Raw genomic sequence first — 20,798 nt, forward strand, 5'->3', positions numbered from 1 at the left:
ACACGGAGTGCTGTCCACATCTTATGCGGCCCCATTGAAGTGAATGGGTCCGCACCCGAGCCGCAAAAACTGCGGCTCAGATGCGGACCAGAGCAACAGTCGTGTGCATGAGGCCTTAAATGAGCAAAGCTTCAGTGTAAAGCATGGGAGAGGGAGAGGGACAGTGCAGCGAGCATAGGCTAGAGGTGCAGCTAAGCTGGAGTCACAAATCCTGGCAGGACTAAAGGAGGGACTGAATACAGATGTGCACAGTATAACTCCCAGCAGCCACAGAGAAGTAGTAGTGTGCGGCGGTATGAACATGTGGCTTAATTGCTTCCTGATGAATTCCGGTTTGCAGTTAGTTTTGCGCGCAGACTGATCCCATTACCTCCCTCCGTCAGTAATGCGCCTGATGAATACAAGAGGCTCTCGCGGTTACTTAATTCTTTACAGATCTCTGCAAAGCGCGTCTGTTCCCCAAATAATGCGCCGGGCGAGAGTTCCAGCGGGCGGCCCTGAGCCAAGCACAAGAGTTCATCAAGTTTACAGAACTTTTCTTGGGATTTTTTGTGGCATTAAAGACGTTTTCTTCGCCCGACGTCTCTAGGTCCGGAGCCATATCTGTGTCTTCTCGTCTTCATCACCCAGGACTCCGGGAAAGTGTCTTGTACCCTGAGCCCCCCCACAGTCCGCGCTCTCTGGCAGGTGTCTGGCGTAGTTACAGACGCGCTGCTGCTCTCCAGTCAGTTAGATGAGAAATATTGGATCCGGATTGGACTCATTGGGGGTCAGTTACAATTTTTGGTGTAAAAATAGTCACAAGGCCCCATTTGACGACTTTTTAAACAACTGTGTGACAATGTTTTTTACGCACTTGAGATTGGACGGAGCCGGGCCAGGTCCCCCATGTCATCTTGGCGCAGGACCAGGTCCCCCACATCACCTCGGAGCCGGACCAGGTACCCCACATCTGCTCGGAGCCAGACCAGGTCCCCCACATCACCTCGGAGCCAGATCAGGTCCCACACATCACCTCGGAGCCGGACCAGGTCCCCCACATCACCTTGGAGCCGGGCCAGGTCCCCCACATCACCTCTGAGCCGGACCAGGTCCCACACATCACCTCGGAGCCGGGCCAGGTCCCTCACATCACCTCTGAGCCGGACCAGGTCTCACACATCACCTCAGAGTCGGGCCAGGTCCCCCACATCACCTTGGAGCCGGACCAGGTCCCCCACATCACCTCAGAGCCGGACCAGGTCCCACACATCACCTCGGAGCCGGGCCAGGTCCCTCACATCACCTCTGAGCCGGACCAGGTCTCACACATCACCTTGGAGCCGGACCAGGTCCCCCACATCACCTCAGAGCCGGACCAGGTCCCACACATCACCTCGGAGCCGACCCAGGTCCCACACATCATCTCGGAGCCGGACCAGGTCCCACACATCACCTCCCGCAAATTTACAAAGATTTATGCCTGAAAACTACATCAGTCAGGAGCCATCAGTCAGGTGCCGAATAAGTTTTTACCCCAGGTGCACTGACTGCCAGAGTTGCACCTAATTTATGAGCAGGTGGCCAATTATTTTACACTGCCTATAGACCCCTATTAGATGTACCTGAAGCTGATGGTAGTTATGATCACATACGTTATGCACTGTGGGGCCTCTGGAGCCTTCCCTGCCCCCGTACCTTGCAGTCTGCGGAGCCTGTCCATCATCATGACAGTCGGCCGCGCAGTATCTCGTGCTGGGGTGCAGCTGCCGTCTCTGGAGTGATAGGCGCGTATCTACAATGGGGGCCATTTGTCTCTTTTTATACAATTCATTCTAAGAACTAATGAGTCGCCCCCAGATCCCCCCCATAACTGTAAACGAGCTGCCGTGAGGGGCAAGCCCATTACTTATAATTCGCAGCTGACGGCACAATGGTGGGGACGATCCCCCAGACCCCCGGCAATGTCCCCCAAGAGCCGCCGTCGGCACCAGGGACACATCAGGGAGAGATGGATGGAGTCCGCCAGTCCTGATACACTTGGGATTTGTTGGATTTCGATGTTTTCGAGCTGCGGCCATTAATCTTAAGAGCCTTCGATGGATCCCTCACTCAGTGGTCGCTATGCTGTGTTTACCTATTGGTGTCAGTTTTCCTTGCTGTTTTGCCATTCTTTTCACGAACCAGGGAGCTCAGGATGAACAGCTGGATAGGCCCCTCCCAGCCCAGTTCACATTGACATTTTCTGCTGAAAGCTGAAGAGTTAATGTGGCCCCCACCATAGTGTCAGATGTTAGCTGTGACCTGGCTGTGAGTATTGTGGCGGTGTGGATAATTACTGAGCCCCTCCTCCGTCCTCCTCATGAATGATGTTGCGGTGATTTTGTGAACAGCTCGTGTTTTGGCAGGTGCTAAGCGCAGGAGGGACGGAGACCCCCCCCCCCCCCCACCTTCCCCGCAGCAAATTACAGGATTGCTATAATGCAGCGGAGGGTTCCGCGGGGAAGAGGCGACCTCTCTTATTTTAGCCTAAAACATTCAAATGACATATAATTAAAGGTTTAGGAGCCATAAATGCAACTTTCTATTTCTGGCCAAGACTGCGGAACATTCAGTCCCAAAAATCAAGGGATTTAACTTTTATGTTTTATAGTGAATCTTCCTACTTCCCTGGGATAAGAATGCATCTTTTCAGCCACCTGGTGTTCAGTTACTTACATAGTATGGCGCCCCCTGGTGTTCAGTTACTTACATAGTATGGCGCCCCCTGGTGTTCAGTTACTTACATAGTATGGCTCCCCCTGGTGATCAGTCACTTACAAAGTATGGCTCCACCTGGTGTTCAGTTACTTACATAGTATGGCTCCACCTGGTGATCAGTTACTTACATAGTATGGCTCCACCTGGTGTTCAGTTACTTACATAGTATGGCTCCACCTGGTGTTCAGTTACTTACATAGTATGGCTCCACCTGGTGATCAGTTACTTACATAGTATGGCTCCACCTGGTGTTCGATTACTTACATAGTATGGCTCCCCCTGGTGTTCAGTTACATAGTATGGCTCCACCTGGTGTTCAGTTACTTACATAGTATGGCTCCCCCTGGTGATCAGTCACTTACAAAGTATGGCTCCACCTGGTGTTCAGTTACTTACATAGTATGGCTCCACCTGGTGATCAGTTACTTACATAGTATGGCTCCACCTGGTGTTCAGTTACTTACATAGTATGGCTCCACCTGGTGTTCAGTTACTTACATAGTATGGCTCCACCTGGTGTTTAGTTACTTACATAGTATGGCTCCCCTGGTGTTCAGTTACATAGTATGGCTCCACCTGGTGTTCAGTTACTTACATAGTATGGCTCCACCTGGTGTTCGATTACTTACATAGTATGGCTCCCCCTGGTGTTCAGTTACATAGTATGGCTCCACCTGGTGATCAGTAACTTACATAGTATGGCTTCACCTGGTGATCAGTTACTTACATAGTATGGCTCCACCTGGGGATCAGTTATATAGTATGGCTCGCCCTAGTGATCAGTTACTTACATAGTATGGCTCCACCTGGTGATCAGTAACTTACATAGTATGGCTTCACCTGGTGATCAGTTACTTACATAGTATGGCTTCACCTGGTGATCAGTTACTTACATAGTATGGCTCCACCTGGTGATCAGTTACATAGTATGGCTCGCCCTAGTGATCAGTTACTTACATAGTATGGCTCCACCTGGAGATCAGTTATTTACATAGTATGGCTCCACCTGGGGTTTATTTACTTACATAGTATGGCTCCACCTGGTGATCAGTTACATAGTATGGCTCGCCCTAGTGATCATTTACTTACATAGTATGGCTCCACCTGGAGATCAGTTACTTACATAGTATGGCTCCACTTGGTGCTCAGTTACTTACATAATATGGCTCCCCTGGTGTTCAGTTACTTACATAGTATGGGTCTACCTGGTGCTCAGTTACTTACATAGTATGGCTCCCCCTGGTGATCAGCTACTTATATAGTATGGCTCCCCCTGGTCTTCAGTTACTTGCATAGTATGGCTCCACCTGGTGCTCGGTTACTTACATAGTATGGCTCCCCCTGGGGATCAGTTACTTACATAGTATGGCTCCACCTGGTGCTCGGTTACTTACATAGTATGGCTCCCCCTGGTGATCAGTTACTTACATAGTATGGCTCCCCTTGGTCTTCAGTTACTTACATAGTATGGCTCCCCCTGTCCATCTAATTTGTGGAGTACTGGTTTCCTTTCGCTGCTTCAGTGTATATAACTATGTGCAGGGGATTGTACCGAGGACTATGTTGATGGCTGTCAGAGGGGGAAGGAGACTGACTGGTGGTGATGTGGTGCAGGGGAGAAAGAACAAAAATAGAGCACAAAAAAAAAAGGGTTCAGGAATTTTTCGTCAGAGGTGCTGATAGAGAGAAGGCATCTTTCATTACGTCCTCCATTTCCCAGTGGTACAGTGCAGAGATCGGGCTGAGCGTCTCTGTAAACACAGCTGTTGTTTCCGTTGTGTTCAGGATGTGAGCGGTTCCTCCGGTTCTATGAAATCTTTAGGTTCAGCCTGAACATCAGGTTCTCACGCTTGCAGCTGATGGCGTGTCAGACCTGGTGAATCACATGGAACATGTATGAACAGCACCCATCCACCTGTTATGAGGCCACTGAGATGCCTCCTGCGGCGTCTCATTAGACTTCCCGGTGGCCTCAGATTATTATACCGCGGCGTGGGTCATTATATGACTGCATATCTCACACTTCACAGGAGCCGCTGATCAGAATACGGGATCCCAGTCCATTCAGTGCCCGCCACGTCTGGGCGACCTTGGCGGTCTATTGGGGGCAGCTTATAGTGTAACAGGTGCCCCACAGCCTGGCGGTGCAGAGACGTTGAGTGACCCAGCACCAAACCTTTCATATTTATAGTAATAATATTCTCATCAACTTTACTATGGAGACAATCAGCTGCTATTGATGCTGCAGGGTAAAGCACAGGGGATGAACAGAGCAGCAGCCTGTGTGGTGACGGTAGGTAGCTTACACACTCTCTCAATTAATACAGCTGATATTGGTGCCTTTGTCCCCAGCTGTATTCTCATAGAGCAGAGCTGCAGTGTAAATCATGGCACTACTTTAAATGATAGTCCATTAGGATTCTGTTTGAGAGCTCAGGTTGAACGGGCTTCTTCTAATTCCAGGGTCCGGTCCGTGTTTCCCTCTTATAGCGTCCTGCCCCCCCTCTGGTAATTCTCATCAGCTTCTCATTAGTCTCTGCTCCTGGGATCCCCCCCCCCTCCCCCGAGTCACATTTCAGGACTCGCTGACCCATTCTCGGCCGCCATGTCCACCGATATAATGGAGACATTGTCCTCTGCTCCCCGGAGTCACCCAGTTTATAAACAATGAGGGGGGCAGTAATTCACTGGTAATAAGCGAGGGCCCCTCTTATAACCCCCCCAATCCTTAACCATTTCATGGCCGATGATGGACGCGATTTTCAGCCTCATTGTATTTTAACTGGGTGAATGGGAGCCTTTAATACGAAACCTTAAAGGGGAGCAACCTGAGAGGCTTCATGCTTCAGAGGCTGCCATTGTGGAGTCACTCGGACCGTCTGCCCCCACTAATCTGTCCCCCCCCCCCCCATCTGAGGGTGAAGAATAAGGGTCAATTCACACAGGACACAAATGCTGCAGATTTTGCAGAAATGAGTTCATCAGAAACAAATCCGACCCCAATGGGCTCAGGTGGCAGTTATATCAGTGAGGCAGAAACGTGGGGTCCGACTTTTACGACCAGTGAGAGAATGGGGGTTGTAGTTTACTGTTTATGGGCCCTGGACGGGGCTGTATCCAGGGGCCCTCAATAGATTTAGTTCTTTCTCCTTCACCAGCGGTTTTTGCTGCAGGTCTCATCCTTCATGGAAAAGGGGTGAAATCTGCAGCTAAAAACATAACTGACGTTCTGCGGATCTGGACGTCCGCACTGAGGGTCAAAGTTTACATGAGATTTGTGTCGTCTCATACACCGTGCTGGGATACGCCGCGGGAATCCACATATTAAATATATCTGAAATGTATCACGTGCGGATATAAAAAGTATCACATGTGGATATTATATGTATCATGTGCGGATATTATATGTATCACGTGCGGATATGAAATGTATCATGTGCGGATTTTATATCACGTGCGGATATTATATGTATCACGTGCGGATTTTACCCCGGATTCATCGCTTGTGCTAAATCCACCCCGTGGGGCGGCTCTCTTTAGGCCCCTTTCACACGAGCGAGTTTTCCACACAGGTGCAATACGTGACGTAAACGCATAGCCCTCACACTGAATCCTGACTCATTCATTTCAATGGGTCTGTGTACAGGAGCGGTTTTTTTCACGCATCAGTTCTGCGCTGAGTGAGAATCGCAGCACGTTCTATATTCAGCGTTTTTAACGCAGCCCCGGCCCTATACAAGTGAATGGATCTTCAGTGAAAAACGCATTGTATCCGGAAGGAAGTGCGGATGCAATTCATTTTTCACTGATGGTTGTTAAGAGATGTTGTTTGTAAACCTTCCGTTTTTTATCTCACGCATTAAAAACACATCGCATTGCACCCGTGCAGAAAAAAACGGAACAACTGAACGCAATCGCAGACAAAACTGACAGAACTTGCTTTCAAAATGGTGCGAGTTTCATTGAACGCACTCTGAACGCATCCGGACCTAATCCGTCACGCTCGTGTGAAAGAGGCCTTAGGGTTGAGAGCGCGGATCATCGGGGGGTAGTTCGGGGATGGGTCTTTATCCTGGCTGTGTACATTGCCATCAGCGCAGGAAGCGTGCGTCCCCTTGGCACACGGTGTGGAGTGGCTCCGCTGTTTGCTCGCCTTTTGTCTCGCCCCATTTGCATGCTCTTGATGGATTGCGGGGTCGGAGGTGCTTTTCTTGGGAAGCGGTGAAGTGCCTTCTCAGCAAACTTTTCAGCGGTGGAGGCCTGAGGCTTCCCCGAGCCGTTCTCCATCAGCCTGACAGGTTCCTGGACATGAAGCCTCTCCACACACCGATCTGCTGGAGAAGCGCAGAGATCCGCGGCTGCCGCACACCGCGCGCTGCGCCACAATCCTGACAGGTGCCGGATCATCAGACATTCTGGATTATCACAAGATCCTCGTCACATTGCTCTCGGATTAGAGGACTTGCACTGAATATCTACTCTACAGATGTGCTACTTTCTGGGGTGCTTTCTACTGACGGCGTTCCAGTCGCTTGCCCGCCATGCCTTGTCTGCGCCCCTGTGGTCCCTGTAGGTTCAGAATTTCGGGAGTGCTGACTCGCAGCAAGAACGGGGGGGGGGGGCGGTTGTTTGGAGGTGGTGGAAGAGTTAGCGTCCTCTCCTCGGTCAGAGGTTTCCTCCGGTGAACTGCTCCCGTGCAGCCGGGCACCCAGCGCTTGGCATCGCCCCTACCCTGGTACCCTGCGCCACTGCCGTCCTGTCGCCGCTTTTCCGTTATTTCATTTAGACTAGAGCAGGACATCTGAGCTCTGTGATCAGTTTGCCCGACTGCTCATTTCCACCCTCTGCGGCTGGCACTGCCATGAATCTCTGCTGTTTACACTGGCGCGGGCGGGGGGAGGGCGGCCTGTCAGGATTCAATATGTCAGGATTAAATAGCAGTGATTTGAAGCAGACCGGAGCGCGGTGCGGAGAGGAGGAGATCGGCTGCGCCTCGTGAGTCACCGGCCGGCTGCGCTGGAACTCGTTTACTGCGCTTTTCATTCACAATACGACTTTTGATCGCAGCGGCTGCGCAATGTCTGACGAGCGCTGCGGATTGTCCTCACATCCATGGGGGGGGGGGGCGTATATACTGCACCGTGCAATATGGAACCATAGGGAATGTGCAAATCGCTCGGATTATCACATCTGCAGCATCTGGTAATGGGGAATCTTCCAGAAGCAGCGGTCACATTTGGTTTTAGGCTCCTGGTTGCTGTCCATACATGTTCAGGCTCATGCACACGGCAGTAGCCATTTTTGCAGTCCGCAAATTGCAAATCCGCAAAACACAGATACCAGCTGTGTGCGTTCTGCATTTTGCCGAACGGGGGCGTCTGACCCATAATAGAACAGTCCTATCCTTGTCCGTAAATGCAGATCAGATGCGGACAAAAAATAAGTTTGTGTTCGTGAGCCCTCAGATTTTTCTTCGACAGTCAGATAATCCAGAATATTTGATAATCTGGCAGATCCCATCTCTACAGGATTAAAGCCTTGTTAGTGGAGGGACATCAATCCTTCGGGACTTTCCGTCACGTCCGCCAGCGCCAGATTAGCAGAAATGTCAGATTAGAGGACGATCTGTCAGTTCGCTGCTTACGTTTTCCATGGCTCGGAGCTGGTTGGTCACTGACTTCTAGAATTTGGGGGGGGTGTTGTAATAAACGTCCGCAGCGTCGCTGAAAATATCCGAAGGTCAGCCCACATCAAAGGTGACTAGACCTCTTCTCCACAAGCGATAAGGCAGAGACATGAGGCTTTTTGTGCCTCCTGCCTCACAGCCGTTATGGCATACATCAACTTAAAGGGCTCGATAGGTGCCGGATGACCAGATTTTCCAGATTATCAAATAGTCACCGAGAAATCGAGGAGCCCAAATGAGATGTCGCCACAGAAGCTGCCGCTGTCACTACAGACATTTCCTCATTGATTCTCGAAATTCCACATTACATGGCGGATTATCAAACCTCCTGGATCATAGGATGCTGGATTAAAGAGCATCTGTCAGCAGAGTCAACCCTAGTGTCTGGTGGGGTTGATGCTGCTGATTAAAATGATACAGATCTTGTGACAATCGGTTACCACGTTTTTATTCTTTATGCAGATGAGGTCTTCAGTGCACCAAGTGGCCCCTCATTGCACTGAATCCCTCATTTGGTCTTGTTTTCTCAGGACCGTTACATGGCAGGATTCATCCAGTTTGCTGGATTGATAGGGTTGATCCTTCTGACCGGCGCTCTTTAAAGGAACTCGCTTGCATCCACCCTCAGTTACCCGAGCTACTTCCACCATCCTCCTGTCTGACCCCTCCTTCTGGTGCGTGGCTCCTTTAAGAAGCTGGTACCTCTCGGCTGGACGGGTGATTAGTGCAGGAAATATTACGTACAGGCGGCGCTGACGCCTCGCTGGAGGTTTTATGAGCTGTTGGTATCGGTGACTACCTGAAACTTGTATAAATTATGTTTTACGAAGACGCCGGGGCACCAAGCGCTTGGTTACTCGCAGGGCGATTTCTCAGTGTCGTCTGATGAATGCGGCCATTGTATTACACAGGTGAATGCTCACTCATTGGCGCTTTACTCTGATCACTCACCAAAAATGATCGCGCGGCAGCAGGTTGTAGAGAAGTTGCACATTTTGTTTTGTTGCATGATGCACGTCACTGTGTAGCCCTAGCCTTAGTAACAGTAGTGCATTGACAGCAAGCAGAGATCTTGACATTGAGGAATTGAAAGGCCTTATCCATGAGGCCATTAAAGGGGCCTGTCATCACATATGAAGCTCCTCGCTCCCCAAGCCTCATGCACTATCAGGGTAAAACAAAACATGATAATAAAGTAGCGCCGTCTGGCTGCGAATCGTCAGGGGGGCGGTCCCTGTCTCCGGAGGAGTCACACAGTCCTGATGTACAAGCCAGCTCTGCGGCATGCGCAGTGTGCAGAGGCCTGTACACCCTGCTTCCCTGTGCATGTGCAGTGAGCAGAGGCCTGTACACCCTGCTTCCCTGTGCATGCGCAGTGTGCAGAGGCCTGTACACCCTGCTTCCCTGTGCATGCGCAGTGTGCAGAGGCCTGTACACCCTGCTTCCCTGTGCATGTGCAGTGTGCAGAGGCCTGAACACCCTGCTTCCCTGTGCATGCGCAGTGTGCTGAGGCCTGTACACCCTGCTTCCCTGTGCATGCGCAGTGTGCAGAGGCCTGTACACCCTGCTTCCCTGTGCATGTGCAGTGTGCTGAGGCCTGTACAACCCGCTGCCCTGTGCCTGCGGAGATGGCTTCTAAACCAGGACTGTGTGACTCCTTAACGCGGACCGTCCACCTGACTATTCGCAGCCAGGCGGCGCTACTTTATGAGTTAGTGTTTTCCTGCATGTGACTTTTCTGAGAATTTTTGCAGCAAGATCCTGTTTGCAGCCAGGGCTGTGTTTGCTGTTGGGCCCCAAGGGCCCAAGTGTATTTTCTCCCTTTTTATTAGTAGCCGCCTGCCCATTATTTGTCTGAGTTTATATATGTCTGCCCAAGGTTATGGAGACATGTATGTATTCTGTGTGCACACGTCTGACTGTGTGTGTGATCATGCCTGTAGTAAATATGTATGTAGTGAGTGTGCGTGTACTTTTTGCATGTAATGCTCTGCCTTAAGGTTAGAATACTTTAGATATTGTGACATACTGTGTATAGATATCGTGACATACCGCGTATAGATATCATGGCATACCGCGTATAGATATGGTGACATACCGTGTGTAGATATGGTGACATACCGCATATAGATATGGTGACATACCGCATATAGATATGGTGACATACCGCGTATAGATATCATGGCATACCGCGTATAGATATCATGGCATACCGCATATAGATATCGTGCAATACCGCATATAGATATCGTGACATACCATGTATAGATATCATGACATACCGCGTATAGATATGATGACATACCGCATACATGTAGATATCGTGACATACCGTGTATAGATATGGTGACATACCGCATATAGATATCGTGACATACCGTGTATATTATTGTGATATCTGTCTCACTATCGCCAGGGGCAGCGCGAGGTGGGACGTGAGGGGATCCTGAGCAGCCGCTCCATGTCGCCTGCACTCATCCCCTCCATGTCTCGGCCCTGGCTCTGCGCCACCTCATTAATACACTCCAAGCTAAATAAACTGGGCCGCCCGCAGGAAGGGGGTGACCCTGGCGGTGGCGCTCCGGGCTGCACTAAACTCCACTCCAGCTGTTTCCAGTCTTTGAGCCTCTGTGTAGTTTCACTCCCCGTCCTGAGTGCTCTGCTTATTCTCTCTGGGGTCCGGCAGCTTTAATCCCCACTGGAGAAGAGATGAGTGCGAGACTTGAGCCAGACCCCCCCCCCCAACATTTCCGAGGAATTCGCCATTAACCCCTGTGCTGCTGGCAGGAACAGTCTGCGCGCTCTCCACCCTCCGTGCTGCCTGTTACAGTATGGTTTCCACATTGTAGCAGCATGTGGCTCCGTGGCCCAGATGTTCTCACACCAGACTCCACCCACTTATATCAGTTCAGTTTGGGGGCATAGTGTATGATTATGGAGGTTCCCTTTAAGCAATTGCTTGTATCTGACAGCAGAATAAGGCCTCATGCACACAACCGTTGTTTTGGTTCGCATCTGAGACACAGTTTTTGCGGCTTGGATGCGGACCCTTTCACTTCAACACTCCGTGTGCTGTCCGCATCCGTTGCTCCGTTCCGTGGTCCACAAAAAAAATATAACCTGTCCTATTCTTCTCCGTTTTGCAGACAAGAATAGGCAGTTATATCAATGGCTGTTTGTGCCGTACCGCAAATTGCGGAACGCACATGGACGCCATCCATGTTTTGTGGATACGCAATTTGCGGCCTGGTTATGTAGCGATTGCCCTGGTGCTACAGGACACTTGACATGCTGGGAGTTGTAGTTATTCTGAAGCTTGAGGGACACCGTTTGGACATCACTAGTTAATAGCTGAATGGCCTGAAGACAAGCTAAATACTCCTCACAGCTGATAGTTTGCTACAGTTGTATCCATTCTGGACAATCCTCTGTGGGATAAACATCCTGGACTCCAGACTGATACATTGTAACGATCAGGGCAGGGGAGGGATTTGTGCTGATTTCCTTATGGAGGATTCTCTGCACTGGATTTAGTTGTAACAAACCCTCAGCTGTTGTAATCACACAGCAAAATACACATTGGTAAAATCTAAGTATTTGCAGCAGAAATCCGAGGCTTTGTGGTTTGTCACGCCACAGATCCGACGGAGGATTATTACTAAGTGGATTCCCATTGAAGACAATGGAAAGTGGATTTGCCGCAGTTTCCACGCAGATTTCCCCAAGGAATACGTGACAAAATCCCTGTGAAATCTAACGCGCCCTTACAGGGTTTTTAGCCTGGACCTTTCATTGACTAACAGCAAGCAGAGATCTTGAATATGGTGAGGAACTGAAACATAAAAGTCTTTTAGAAAGTTACTGTTTATTACACAATGGGGACGCTTTCGGTACTTGCTGTAACTGTGGAGCGCCCCTTTATACATTCTGCATCTCGTTACAGTGTCTGAGATGGCGGACACTTCCTGCGCACTTACTGGCTGTTTTCGAAGAAAGTTTTGACAAAAAAAAATAAAAAATTAAAATAAAAAAAACCCCAAACATTCTTAAAGCCGTACACCCCTTAATTACGTATCAGGAAAGCCTTTCATTTGGGGCACAATGCGGCTCACAAGTATCTAAATCTTCCCGTCCAGTTCACTTTTGTGAATGTTTAATGCACGTGAAATGTATTCATCCCGCTCCCGTCCCCGCAGGATGTGAATACGCACAATACAATATCACAGGACGCGAGGATCGGGAGGTAATGCCCAATTATTAGAGCTCTTGCTGTGCGGGAAAATAGAGGACGGCTCTGAGCTTTGTGCGGGTCGCAGGACTTACAAGAAGCCGCTGGAAGGTGGAGAAAGGGGCCGCGCTCTTAGTATTCTGCTCAGGTAGTCGTGTGTGAGCACGATGCCCGTGAAGACTTTGGCGCGGGTCGCGTGATCGCCATATGCTCGGGCTCACGCTGCATTCAGACTTTAAGCCCCAAATAGACAAAAAGGGTTTATTTTCCTGATCCGACAAAAGTTCTAATAATTTCATTCTCTTAGGACTTTCCTCATTAAACACCACTGGCAGAGATTCTAACAGGGGCCTAAAAACGGGGCGGGGGGAGAACGCCCCCCATTCCAAGGCATTAGTGACTGATGCCCCCCACTGTATGAGGGGTCAGAGTTCAGGGGGCCCCCTGCTGGCCACAAACGGTTGGCTGACCAATGGGATGGACATAGTTCCTGTGCAGCCGGTTCAGCTCCATAGGGGCCCGCCGTGAGGGGCCCTTCCCTATTGTAGAGCAGTAACAGAAGGGCCCAGGCTGTACTGCTAAGCTGAGAGTGGGGCTTAGCAAACTGATGGGGGTGGAGCTTAGAGGTGTGACAGGGGCCCCCCAGACCAAATTTGCTGGGGCCCCAGAAATGCTAAATCCTCCCCTGGTGGAGTCTTGCAGTGGTCACAGTCACCCCATTAGATATATATAGCAGTACTGGGGAAGAAAATGCCGGGGCTGGTAGCCATCAAAGCCATGAGTGTCAGCAGCAAGGAGACACCCCCCCCCCCCCCCGCCCATAATGGTGTGTATGCCAGACTGGTAAATGGTCATATTCCAGATCCCTGAAAGAAAGTGCGCCCCTCAGTGGTGGACATGTGACTAAGGCTGACTACACCGGTCCATGATGCATAGGAATGGACCTATGTGTGTATACACTGATATAAGAAGAAGTTCTGCAACTTTCCAATATACTTTCTGCTTCAACTTAATACTCTCTTTAAGATGTCTGCTTGCTGTCAGTGAATACAAACTTTCATTTTTAAAAACATCGTCCTGACCAAATAGTTTTTACAGCCGAGCCGATCCTCCATAAACAATGTAGCAGCACACATCTCTCTCCTGATCTTTTTCTGTTACAATGGATCAGTTTGGAGTCCAGGAGTTTATTTATTTAGCCCTACAGCTGTTGCAAAACTACAACTCCCATCATTCCCTGACAGCCTACAGCTATCATCCTACAGAAGGGCATGGTGGGAGTTGTAGTTTTACAACAGCTGGAGCGCCGCAGGTTGAGCATCCCTGGTCTAGACTGATGCAATTGGAGCAGTCTCTCAGCTGTGATAGGTATTCGGTCTGCACACAGGGTCTGACCAGCAGAACCTAATACCACAGTGCAGCACAAAATACCGTCGCCCTCTCCAGAGTATTCAACTGTATCACGGTCCTGAGGATGACGAATTCAGGAGGGACCTGTGGCCATTGGTCGGTGTATAAGTACCTGATGCTCCGACATTAATTAATGCTGATTATATACCCGTCCGGAGGCCATGAGTAGGGCTCGGGGGTCGGCCCACTAGGACATTTCCCTGGCGGGTCTATGGCCAGTCCGCCACTGCCCGCACAGCGCTCTCCATACAGTGTAACTCCCGGCTGTCCGACATTGGTGGCGTGCTCTATGCTGAGCCATCGCCCTGGGGCCACATTTCTTAGTGGACCCATAGGCTTATTCACACAATCTGTGTTCGGTTAGCAATTTCCATCAGAATTGATAAACAAATACCCACCGTGGAGCAGCCGCAGCTGATCGCGGACTCATTCACTTTAATGGGTCCGTGATCCGGCAGTTCTGCAAAAAGACATGCGGAACGGAAGTACGGGACGAAACCTAACGGAAGCACTCCGTAGTGCTTCCGTAGGGTTCCGTTCTGTGCTTCCGTTCCGCACCTCCGGATTTGCGGACCCATTGAAGTGAATGATGGGTCCGCACAGTGTGCTCTACGCATCTTTTGCTTCGCAGCGCCATTAAAGTGAATGAGTACACATCCAACCCGCAAAAAATGCAGATGAGATGCGGACAAAAAAATACATTTGTGTGCATGAGCCCTATCTGAATCTGATGAAAACACGGACATGTGACTAAAACCTTGAACTAGTATTAGGCCTCGTTCACACAACCGTTTTTTTTTCTGTTTACGGGCCGTTTTTGCGGTCCGTATACGGAACCATTCATTGAAATGGCTCCGCAAAAAAAAACGGAATGTACTCCGTATGCATTCTGTTTCAATATTTCCGTTTTCCTGTTCCACTGAAAGATAGAACATGTCCTATTATTGCCCACAAATCACGTTCTGTGGCTCCATTCAAGTCAATGGGTCCGCAAAAAAAACAGAACACATACGGAAATGCATCTGTAGGTCTTCTGTATCCATTCAGTTTTTGGGGAACCATCTATTGCAAATTTTATGCCCAGCCCAATTTTTTCTATGTAATTACTGTATACTGTATATGCCATATGGAAAAACGGAACAGAAACGGAAACACAACGGAAACAAAAAAACTGAACAACGGATGCGTGAGAAATGAACCGAAAAAGCCATACGGTCGTGTGAAAGAGGCCTTACACTAACAGATTCAGCAGGCGATTGTCAGGAGGGAAGCGTTCCTTTCCGGCAATCTGCTCGTCAGTGGAGGAGACACATTTACATGCAGCGATCTCCTCCTCAGTATGGGGAGCAGTGATCACTGAAGCCATCGCTCATCCCCGTACAGACTCATTGTTTGCCGGCAGCAATGATTTTTAAACATGGACAAATGTCTGAATGAGGGAATCGGCGGCAGTATTACACTGCCAGATCGTCACTAACCAGCGTTTCTATGAACACTCATTAGGGATGATCTGGGAGTGTAGTATAAGCTTTAGGTCTCACGCACATGACCGTATGTATTTTGCGATCCACAAAAACCAGATCTGCAAAAAAAAATGGAACGGACACGGAATGAAAATACGTTCGTGTGCATGAAGCCATAGGAGGAATTTTTCTACCATTGATCCATACACAGGGAATTTCCAATTAACCCTTTCACTGTCACCCAGAAACCCCCATCCTCCCACTGTCATCACCATTTGGCGCCTCTTTATTCAGGTTCGGCGCCCCTGCTCCTCACATCGATGTCAGCTCTTCTCTTTGGACCATACCAAGATTTATATTTAGCGCAGCAGTAGGAGCCACCAATGTTTTTCGCAGAGGTGTAAATGTGCGGGGACTCGTCCTGACGTTATTTTAGGGAAGTGGAAAAAAACAAACACTTGATTCTTGGCACAGAAGTTCAGACTTTCCAGCAGCAAATTTCATCAAAATCCATGGATATTTGCTTAAAAACCCCTCCCGATGACAGGTGGAGACACCAGGTCTGCGTATCGGCACGCACTAACTCTTCTCCTGACAGGTGCAGGCACTGGGGGAATTTATGGAACGGATATGCAGATGACTCCATTCTCAGAACTGCAAGGTTTACATAAACTGGTGAACATTAGTTTAAGCTGCGGTGATACATTGTGACGGCAGCAGAAAAGCTGCGAGCAAGTCCTCCGTGTCTCACTGATATCCAGAGTTCCTACCAACCGGATACATTGTTGAGAAACGTTGTTACATTATTGAAACATGTTTATTGTATCAAATGTATCCATCTTGTTACATTGGTGACCCCTTCACAATGTCTTCTGTTGGGGCTTCACGATCTCTCGTGATCTGATCAAGGATCCTTGGATTTGATTCCGAGTCTTCACCAGCAGCAGCAAACTTCCAAGATTTTAGGCTGGGTTCACACCTGAGCGTTTTACAGCGCGTTCCTACGCGCTGTAAAACGCTCAACAAGTAGAAACCAATGATTCCCTATGGGAATGGTTCACACCTGGGCATTTTACAGCGCGTACGATCGCGCTGTAAAACGCCCGACGCTCAAAAAAGTACATGAGCGACTTTGGGGCGTTTTGACGCGCGTTTGTGGCCATAGGACACTGTAGTCAATCACACAAACGCGCGTCAAACGCGCGTTTACTATTACAAAAAACGCGCATAAAAACGTAAAACGCGCGTTTGCGCAACGCTCAGGTGTGAACCCAGCCTTAGTGATTCTCCACATGTAAATTGGGTTTTATCCAACACATGACCTCATTTCTTGCAGCTTGTGAGGGGGATCTCCAAGAAGAGGGGCACCCACACTGGGGGGAATGTGGCGCGTGGAAATCCGTGCCTCCAAAAATATCCCCATTCAGATATATGGAACTGACTTAGGCCACATGTATATTCTTTCCATGTCCGTTCCGGGTTTTTTTGCGGACCGTATACAGAACCATTAATTTCAATGGGTTTGCAAAAAAAAAAAATATGAAGTTACTCCGTGTACATTCCGTTTCCGTATGTCCGTGTTTCCGTATGTCCGTTCCACAAAAAAAAATAGAACATGTCCTATTATTGTCCGCATCACGGACAAGGATAGGACTGTTCTATCAGGGGCAAGCTACTCCATTCCGCAAAATACGGAATGCACACGGACGTCATCCGTATTTTTTGCAGATCCGTTTTTTGCAGACCGCAAAATACATACAATTGTGTGCATGAGGCCTTATAGTCGCAGAAATTTCTGCAACAAATCTGCTGCTGTGAACATCCCACCCGCACTTCTGTGGCTCCTCTGACAACCTAAATAAGATCCTTGTTTCCGGCCTGAAATTAAAGACAAATGTGTCAGCGACTCCATTATCCGTGAAGCTTAAACTGTTTGTCTTTTCTCTTCACCACAAGAAGAAATCAAATAATCAGACTGACAAGAGCCACGACGAGAGGGAACGTTCTGTGACATTAATTGGAAGAGCAGCTGGAGAGCAGTCCGCCAGCAGAGAGGTCAGACAGACAGACAGATATGGGATGGATAGATATACATGAAATAAATAGATAGATGACACATTAAACATAAGTTAGATAGATGGATGATAGCACAGATGGGGTTAATAATCAGCCCCCTCTTCCCATTTTGAGATGCCATCAGGACGCTTTGCACACGTCTGCGCTCTCCACTATGGCGGGTGGCAGATTAACGGCTCCTGATGATTTGTCACTGATTTTGCAGAAATACTAATTTAAGCTTTGCTTGTCCCAATTCTTGGAGGATTTTTTCGGCCCCTTTTTCGGGAGGTAGCAGCCACCACAGGTGCACCAGCCGCCAAGCGACAGCGACCCAATTGAAGTGAAATATAGCCTCTTCCCAAACAGCGGCACGTGGCCGCCAGCTCAGCGAGCGCCTCCATGGAAGGCCGGATTATCGAACATTCCAGATTACTGGACAGATTGTAAGCTCCTCCTGTTCTACCACCGCTGGTTTCTGGGCTCCTGCATTGTATACGGGCCATAACATCATGCAGAGTCTCCATTCGATCCTTAGATTACTCATTGTGTACTGCTCACATGAAGAGTTGGTTCATACATCCTATATTTTATACTACACGCACATTTTTATTGTATCTGCATTGTATACTGATCATCCGCTTATACAAACTGCATTGTATACTGGTCACAAGCTTAGACCAAACGTTTAGATTTTATACTGATCATTAGATATAGGTTCTGTATTGTATACTGGTAGTATACGCGTCAGCTGTCAGGCCCTGGTTATTGAATCATATACAGACGTGGACAAAATTGTTGGTACCCTTTGGTCAATGAAAGAAAAAGTCACAATGGTCACAGAAATAACTTTAATCTGACAAAAGTAATAATAAATTAAAATTCTATAAATGTTAACCAATGAAAGTCAGACATTGTTTTTCAACCATGCTTCAACAGAATTATGTAAAAAAATAAACTCATGAAACAGGCATGGACAAAAATGATGGTACCCCTAACTTAATATTTTGTTGCGCAACCTTTTGAGGCAATCACTGCAATCAAACGCTTCCTGTAACTGTCAATGAGACATCTGCACCTCTCAGCAGGTATTTTGGCCCACTCCTCATGAGCAAACTGCTCCAGTTGTGTCCGGTTTGAAGGGTGCCTTTTCCAGACTGCATGTTTCAGCTCCTTCCAAAGATGCTCAATAGGATTGAGGTCAGGGCTCATAGAAGGCCACTTTAGAATAGTCCAATTTTTTCCTCTTAGCCATTCTTGGGTGTTTTTAGCGGTGTGTTTTGGGTCATTGTCCTGTTGCAAGACCCATGACCTGCGACTGAGACCAAGCTTTCTGACACTGGCTAGTACATTTCTCTCTAGAATTCCTTGATAGTCTTGAGATTTCATTGTACCCTGCACAGATTCAAGACACCCTGTGCCAGACGCAGCAAAGCAGCCCCAGAACATAACAGAGCCTCCTCCATGTTTCACAGTAGGGACAGTGTTCTTTTCTTGATATGCTTCATTTTTTCGTCTGTGAACATACAGCTGATGTGCCTTGGCAAAAACTTCGATTTTTGTCTCATCTGTCCACAGGACATTCTCCCAGAAGCTTTGTGGCTTGTCAACATGTAGTTTGGTATATTCCAGTCTTGCTTTTTTATGATTCGTTTTCAACAATGGTGTCCTCCTTGGTCGTCTCCCATGTAGTCCACTTTGGCTCAAACAACGACGGATGGTGCGATCTGACACTGATGTTCCTTGAGCATGAAGTTCACCTTGAATCTCTTTAGAAGTCTTTCTAGGCTCTTTTGTTACCATTCGGATTATCCGTCTCTTAGATTTGTCATCAATTTTCCTCCTGCGGCCACGTCCAGGGAGGTTGGCTACAGTCCCATGGATCTTAAACTTATGAATAATATGTGCAACTGTACTCACAGGAACATCTAGTTGCTTGGAGATGGTCTTATAGCCTTTACCTTTAACATGCTTGTCTATAATTTTCTTTCTGATCTCTTGAGACAGCTCTTTCCTTTGCTTCCTCTGGTCCATGTCGAGTGTGGTACACACCATATCACCAAACAACACAGTGATTACCTGGAGCCATATATATAGGCCCAATGGCTGATTACAAGGTTGTAGACACCTGTGATGCTAATTAGTGGACACACCTTGAATTAACATGTCCCTTTGGTCACATTATGTTCTGTGTTTTCTAGGGGTACCATCATTTTTGTCCATGCCTGTTTCATGAGTTTATTTTTTTACATAATTCTGTTGAAGCATGGTTGAAAAACAATGTCTGACTTTCATTGGTTAACATTTATAGAATTTTAATTTATTATTACTTTTGTCAGATTAAAGTTATTTCTGTGACCATTGTGACTTTTTCTTTCATTGACCAAAGGGTACCAACAATTTTGTCCACGTCTGTAGGCTCTGCATTGTATACTAGTATTGTATATATGTCACGGTGTGCTCCTGTGTTGTATACTGGCCATAATATCAAGCAGTTTATTCGTTCTATAATATTGTATACTGATCATTGGATTCTGCATTGTGTACTGGTCACATAAAGTGTGGGTTCTGCTGTGTATACTACATTTGTTTATACAGATTCTGCATTGTATACTGGTAACCAGTTTAGATCCAGGTTTTGCATTTGACACTAATCATTGTATAATAGGACTGTAGACCTGACACGGTCTTCTCCTGCATTGTATACAGGTCACCAGACGAAGATGGGAATTGTATATTGGTCAATCCTTATGGGGTGTACGGTTTGGGGGTCGCGGTGGGATCAGCTGAGTTCTTATTTCTTAGACCGGATCCTCAGGAATTTCCTGTTTCTTTTATGTCTTTGGTTTTCATGTCTGGGCTCGGGGTCCGGCCTGGAGAATATGATTCTTATTAGTGGAAGGACTTCCTGTTCCAGGAGAAAGTGAAACACTCAGCAACTTTCACCGCGCCGCCGCCGCCGAGCACATGTTCTCTACCGCAGCCCGGGGTGAGGGGCGGGAAGGGTTAACGTAGATAGCTGGAACCCAAAAACTTTCTAATATTCCTCACCGTTTATATGATCTCTGCTTGCTGTCAGTGAGTAGACTGTCCAGCTGATCTAGACTCGCACAGCTGAGGGTTTGTGACAGGGTGACCTCTGTGAGCTGAAGACGGCAAAAGCACATGCAGCGGTCTTTCCTGCCCATTATGAATAGGGATCCGGTGAGCCCCGGCG

At 48.2% G+C, this 20,798-nt stretch overlaps 1 protein-coding gene across 2 annotated transcripts in view; it reads left to right on the forward strand.

The window, feature by feature from the left end:
* Positions 1-20,798, forward strand: part of GLI2 (GLI family zinc finger 2) — a 94,464-nt gene that overhangs the window by 39,067 nt on the left and 34,599 nt on the right. The gene's annotated exons all lie outside the window — the stretch shown is intronic.

This window comes from Bufo gargarizans, chromosome 8 (assembly GCF_014858855.1).
Source record: "Bufo gargarizans isolate SCDJY-AF-19 chromosome 8, ASM1485885v1, whole genome shotgun sequence".
NCBI classification, from domain to species: Eukaryota; Metazoa; Chordata; class Amphibia; order Anura; family Bufonidae; genus Bufo; species Bufo gargarizans.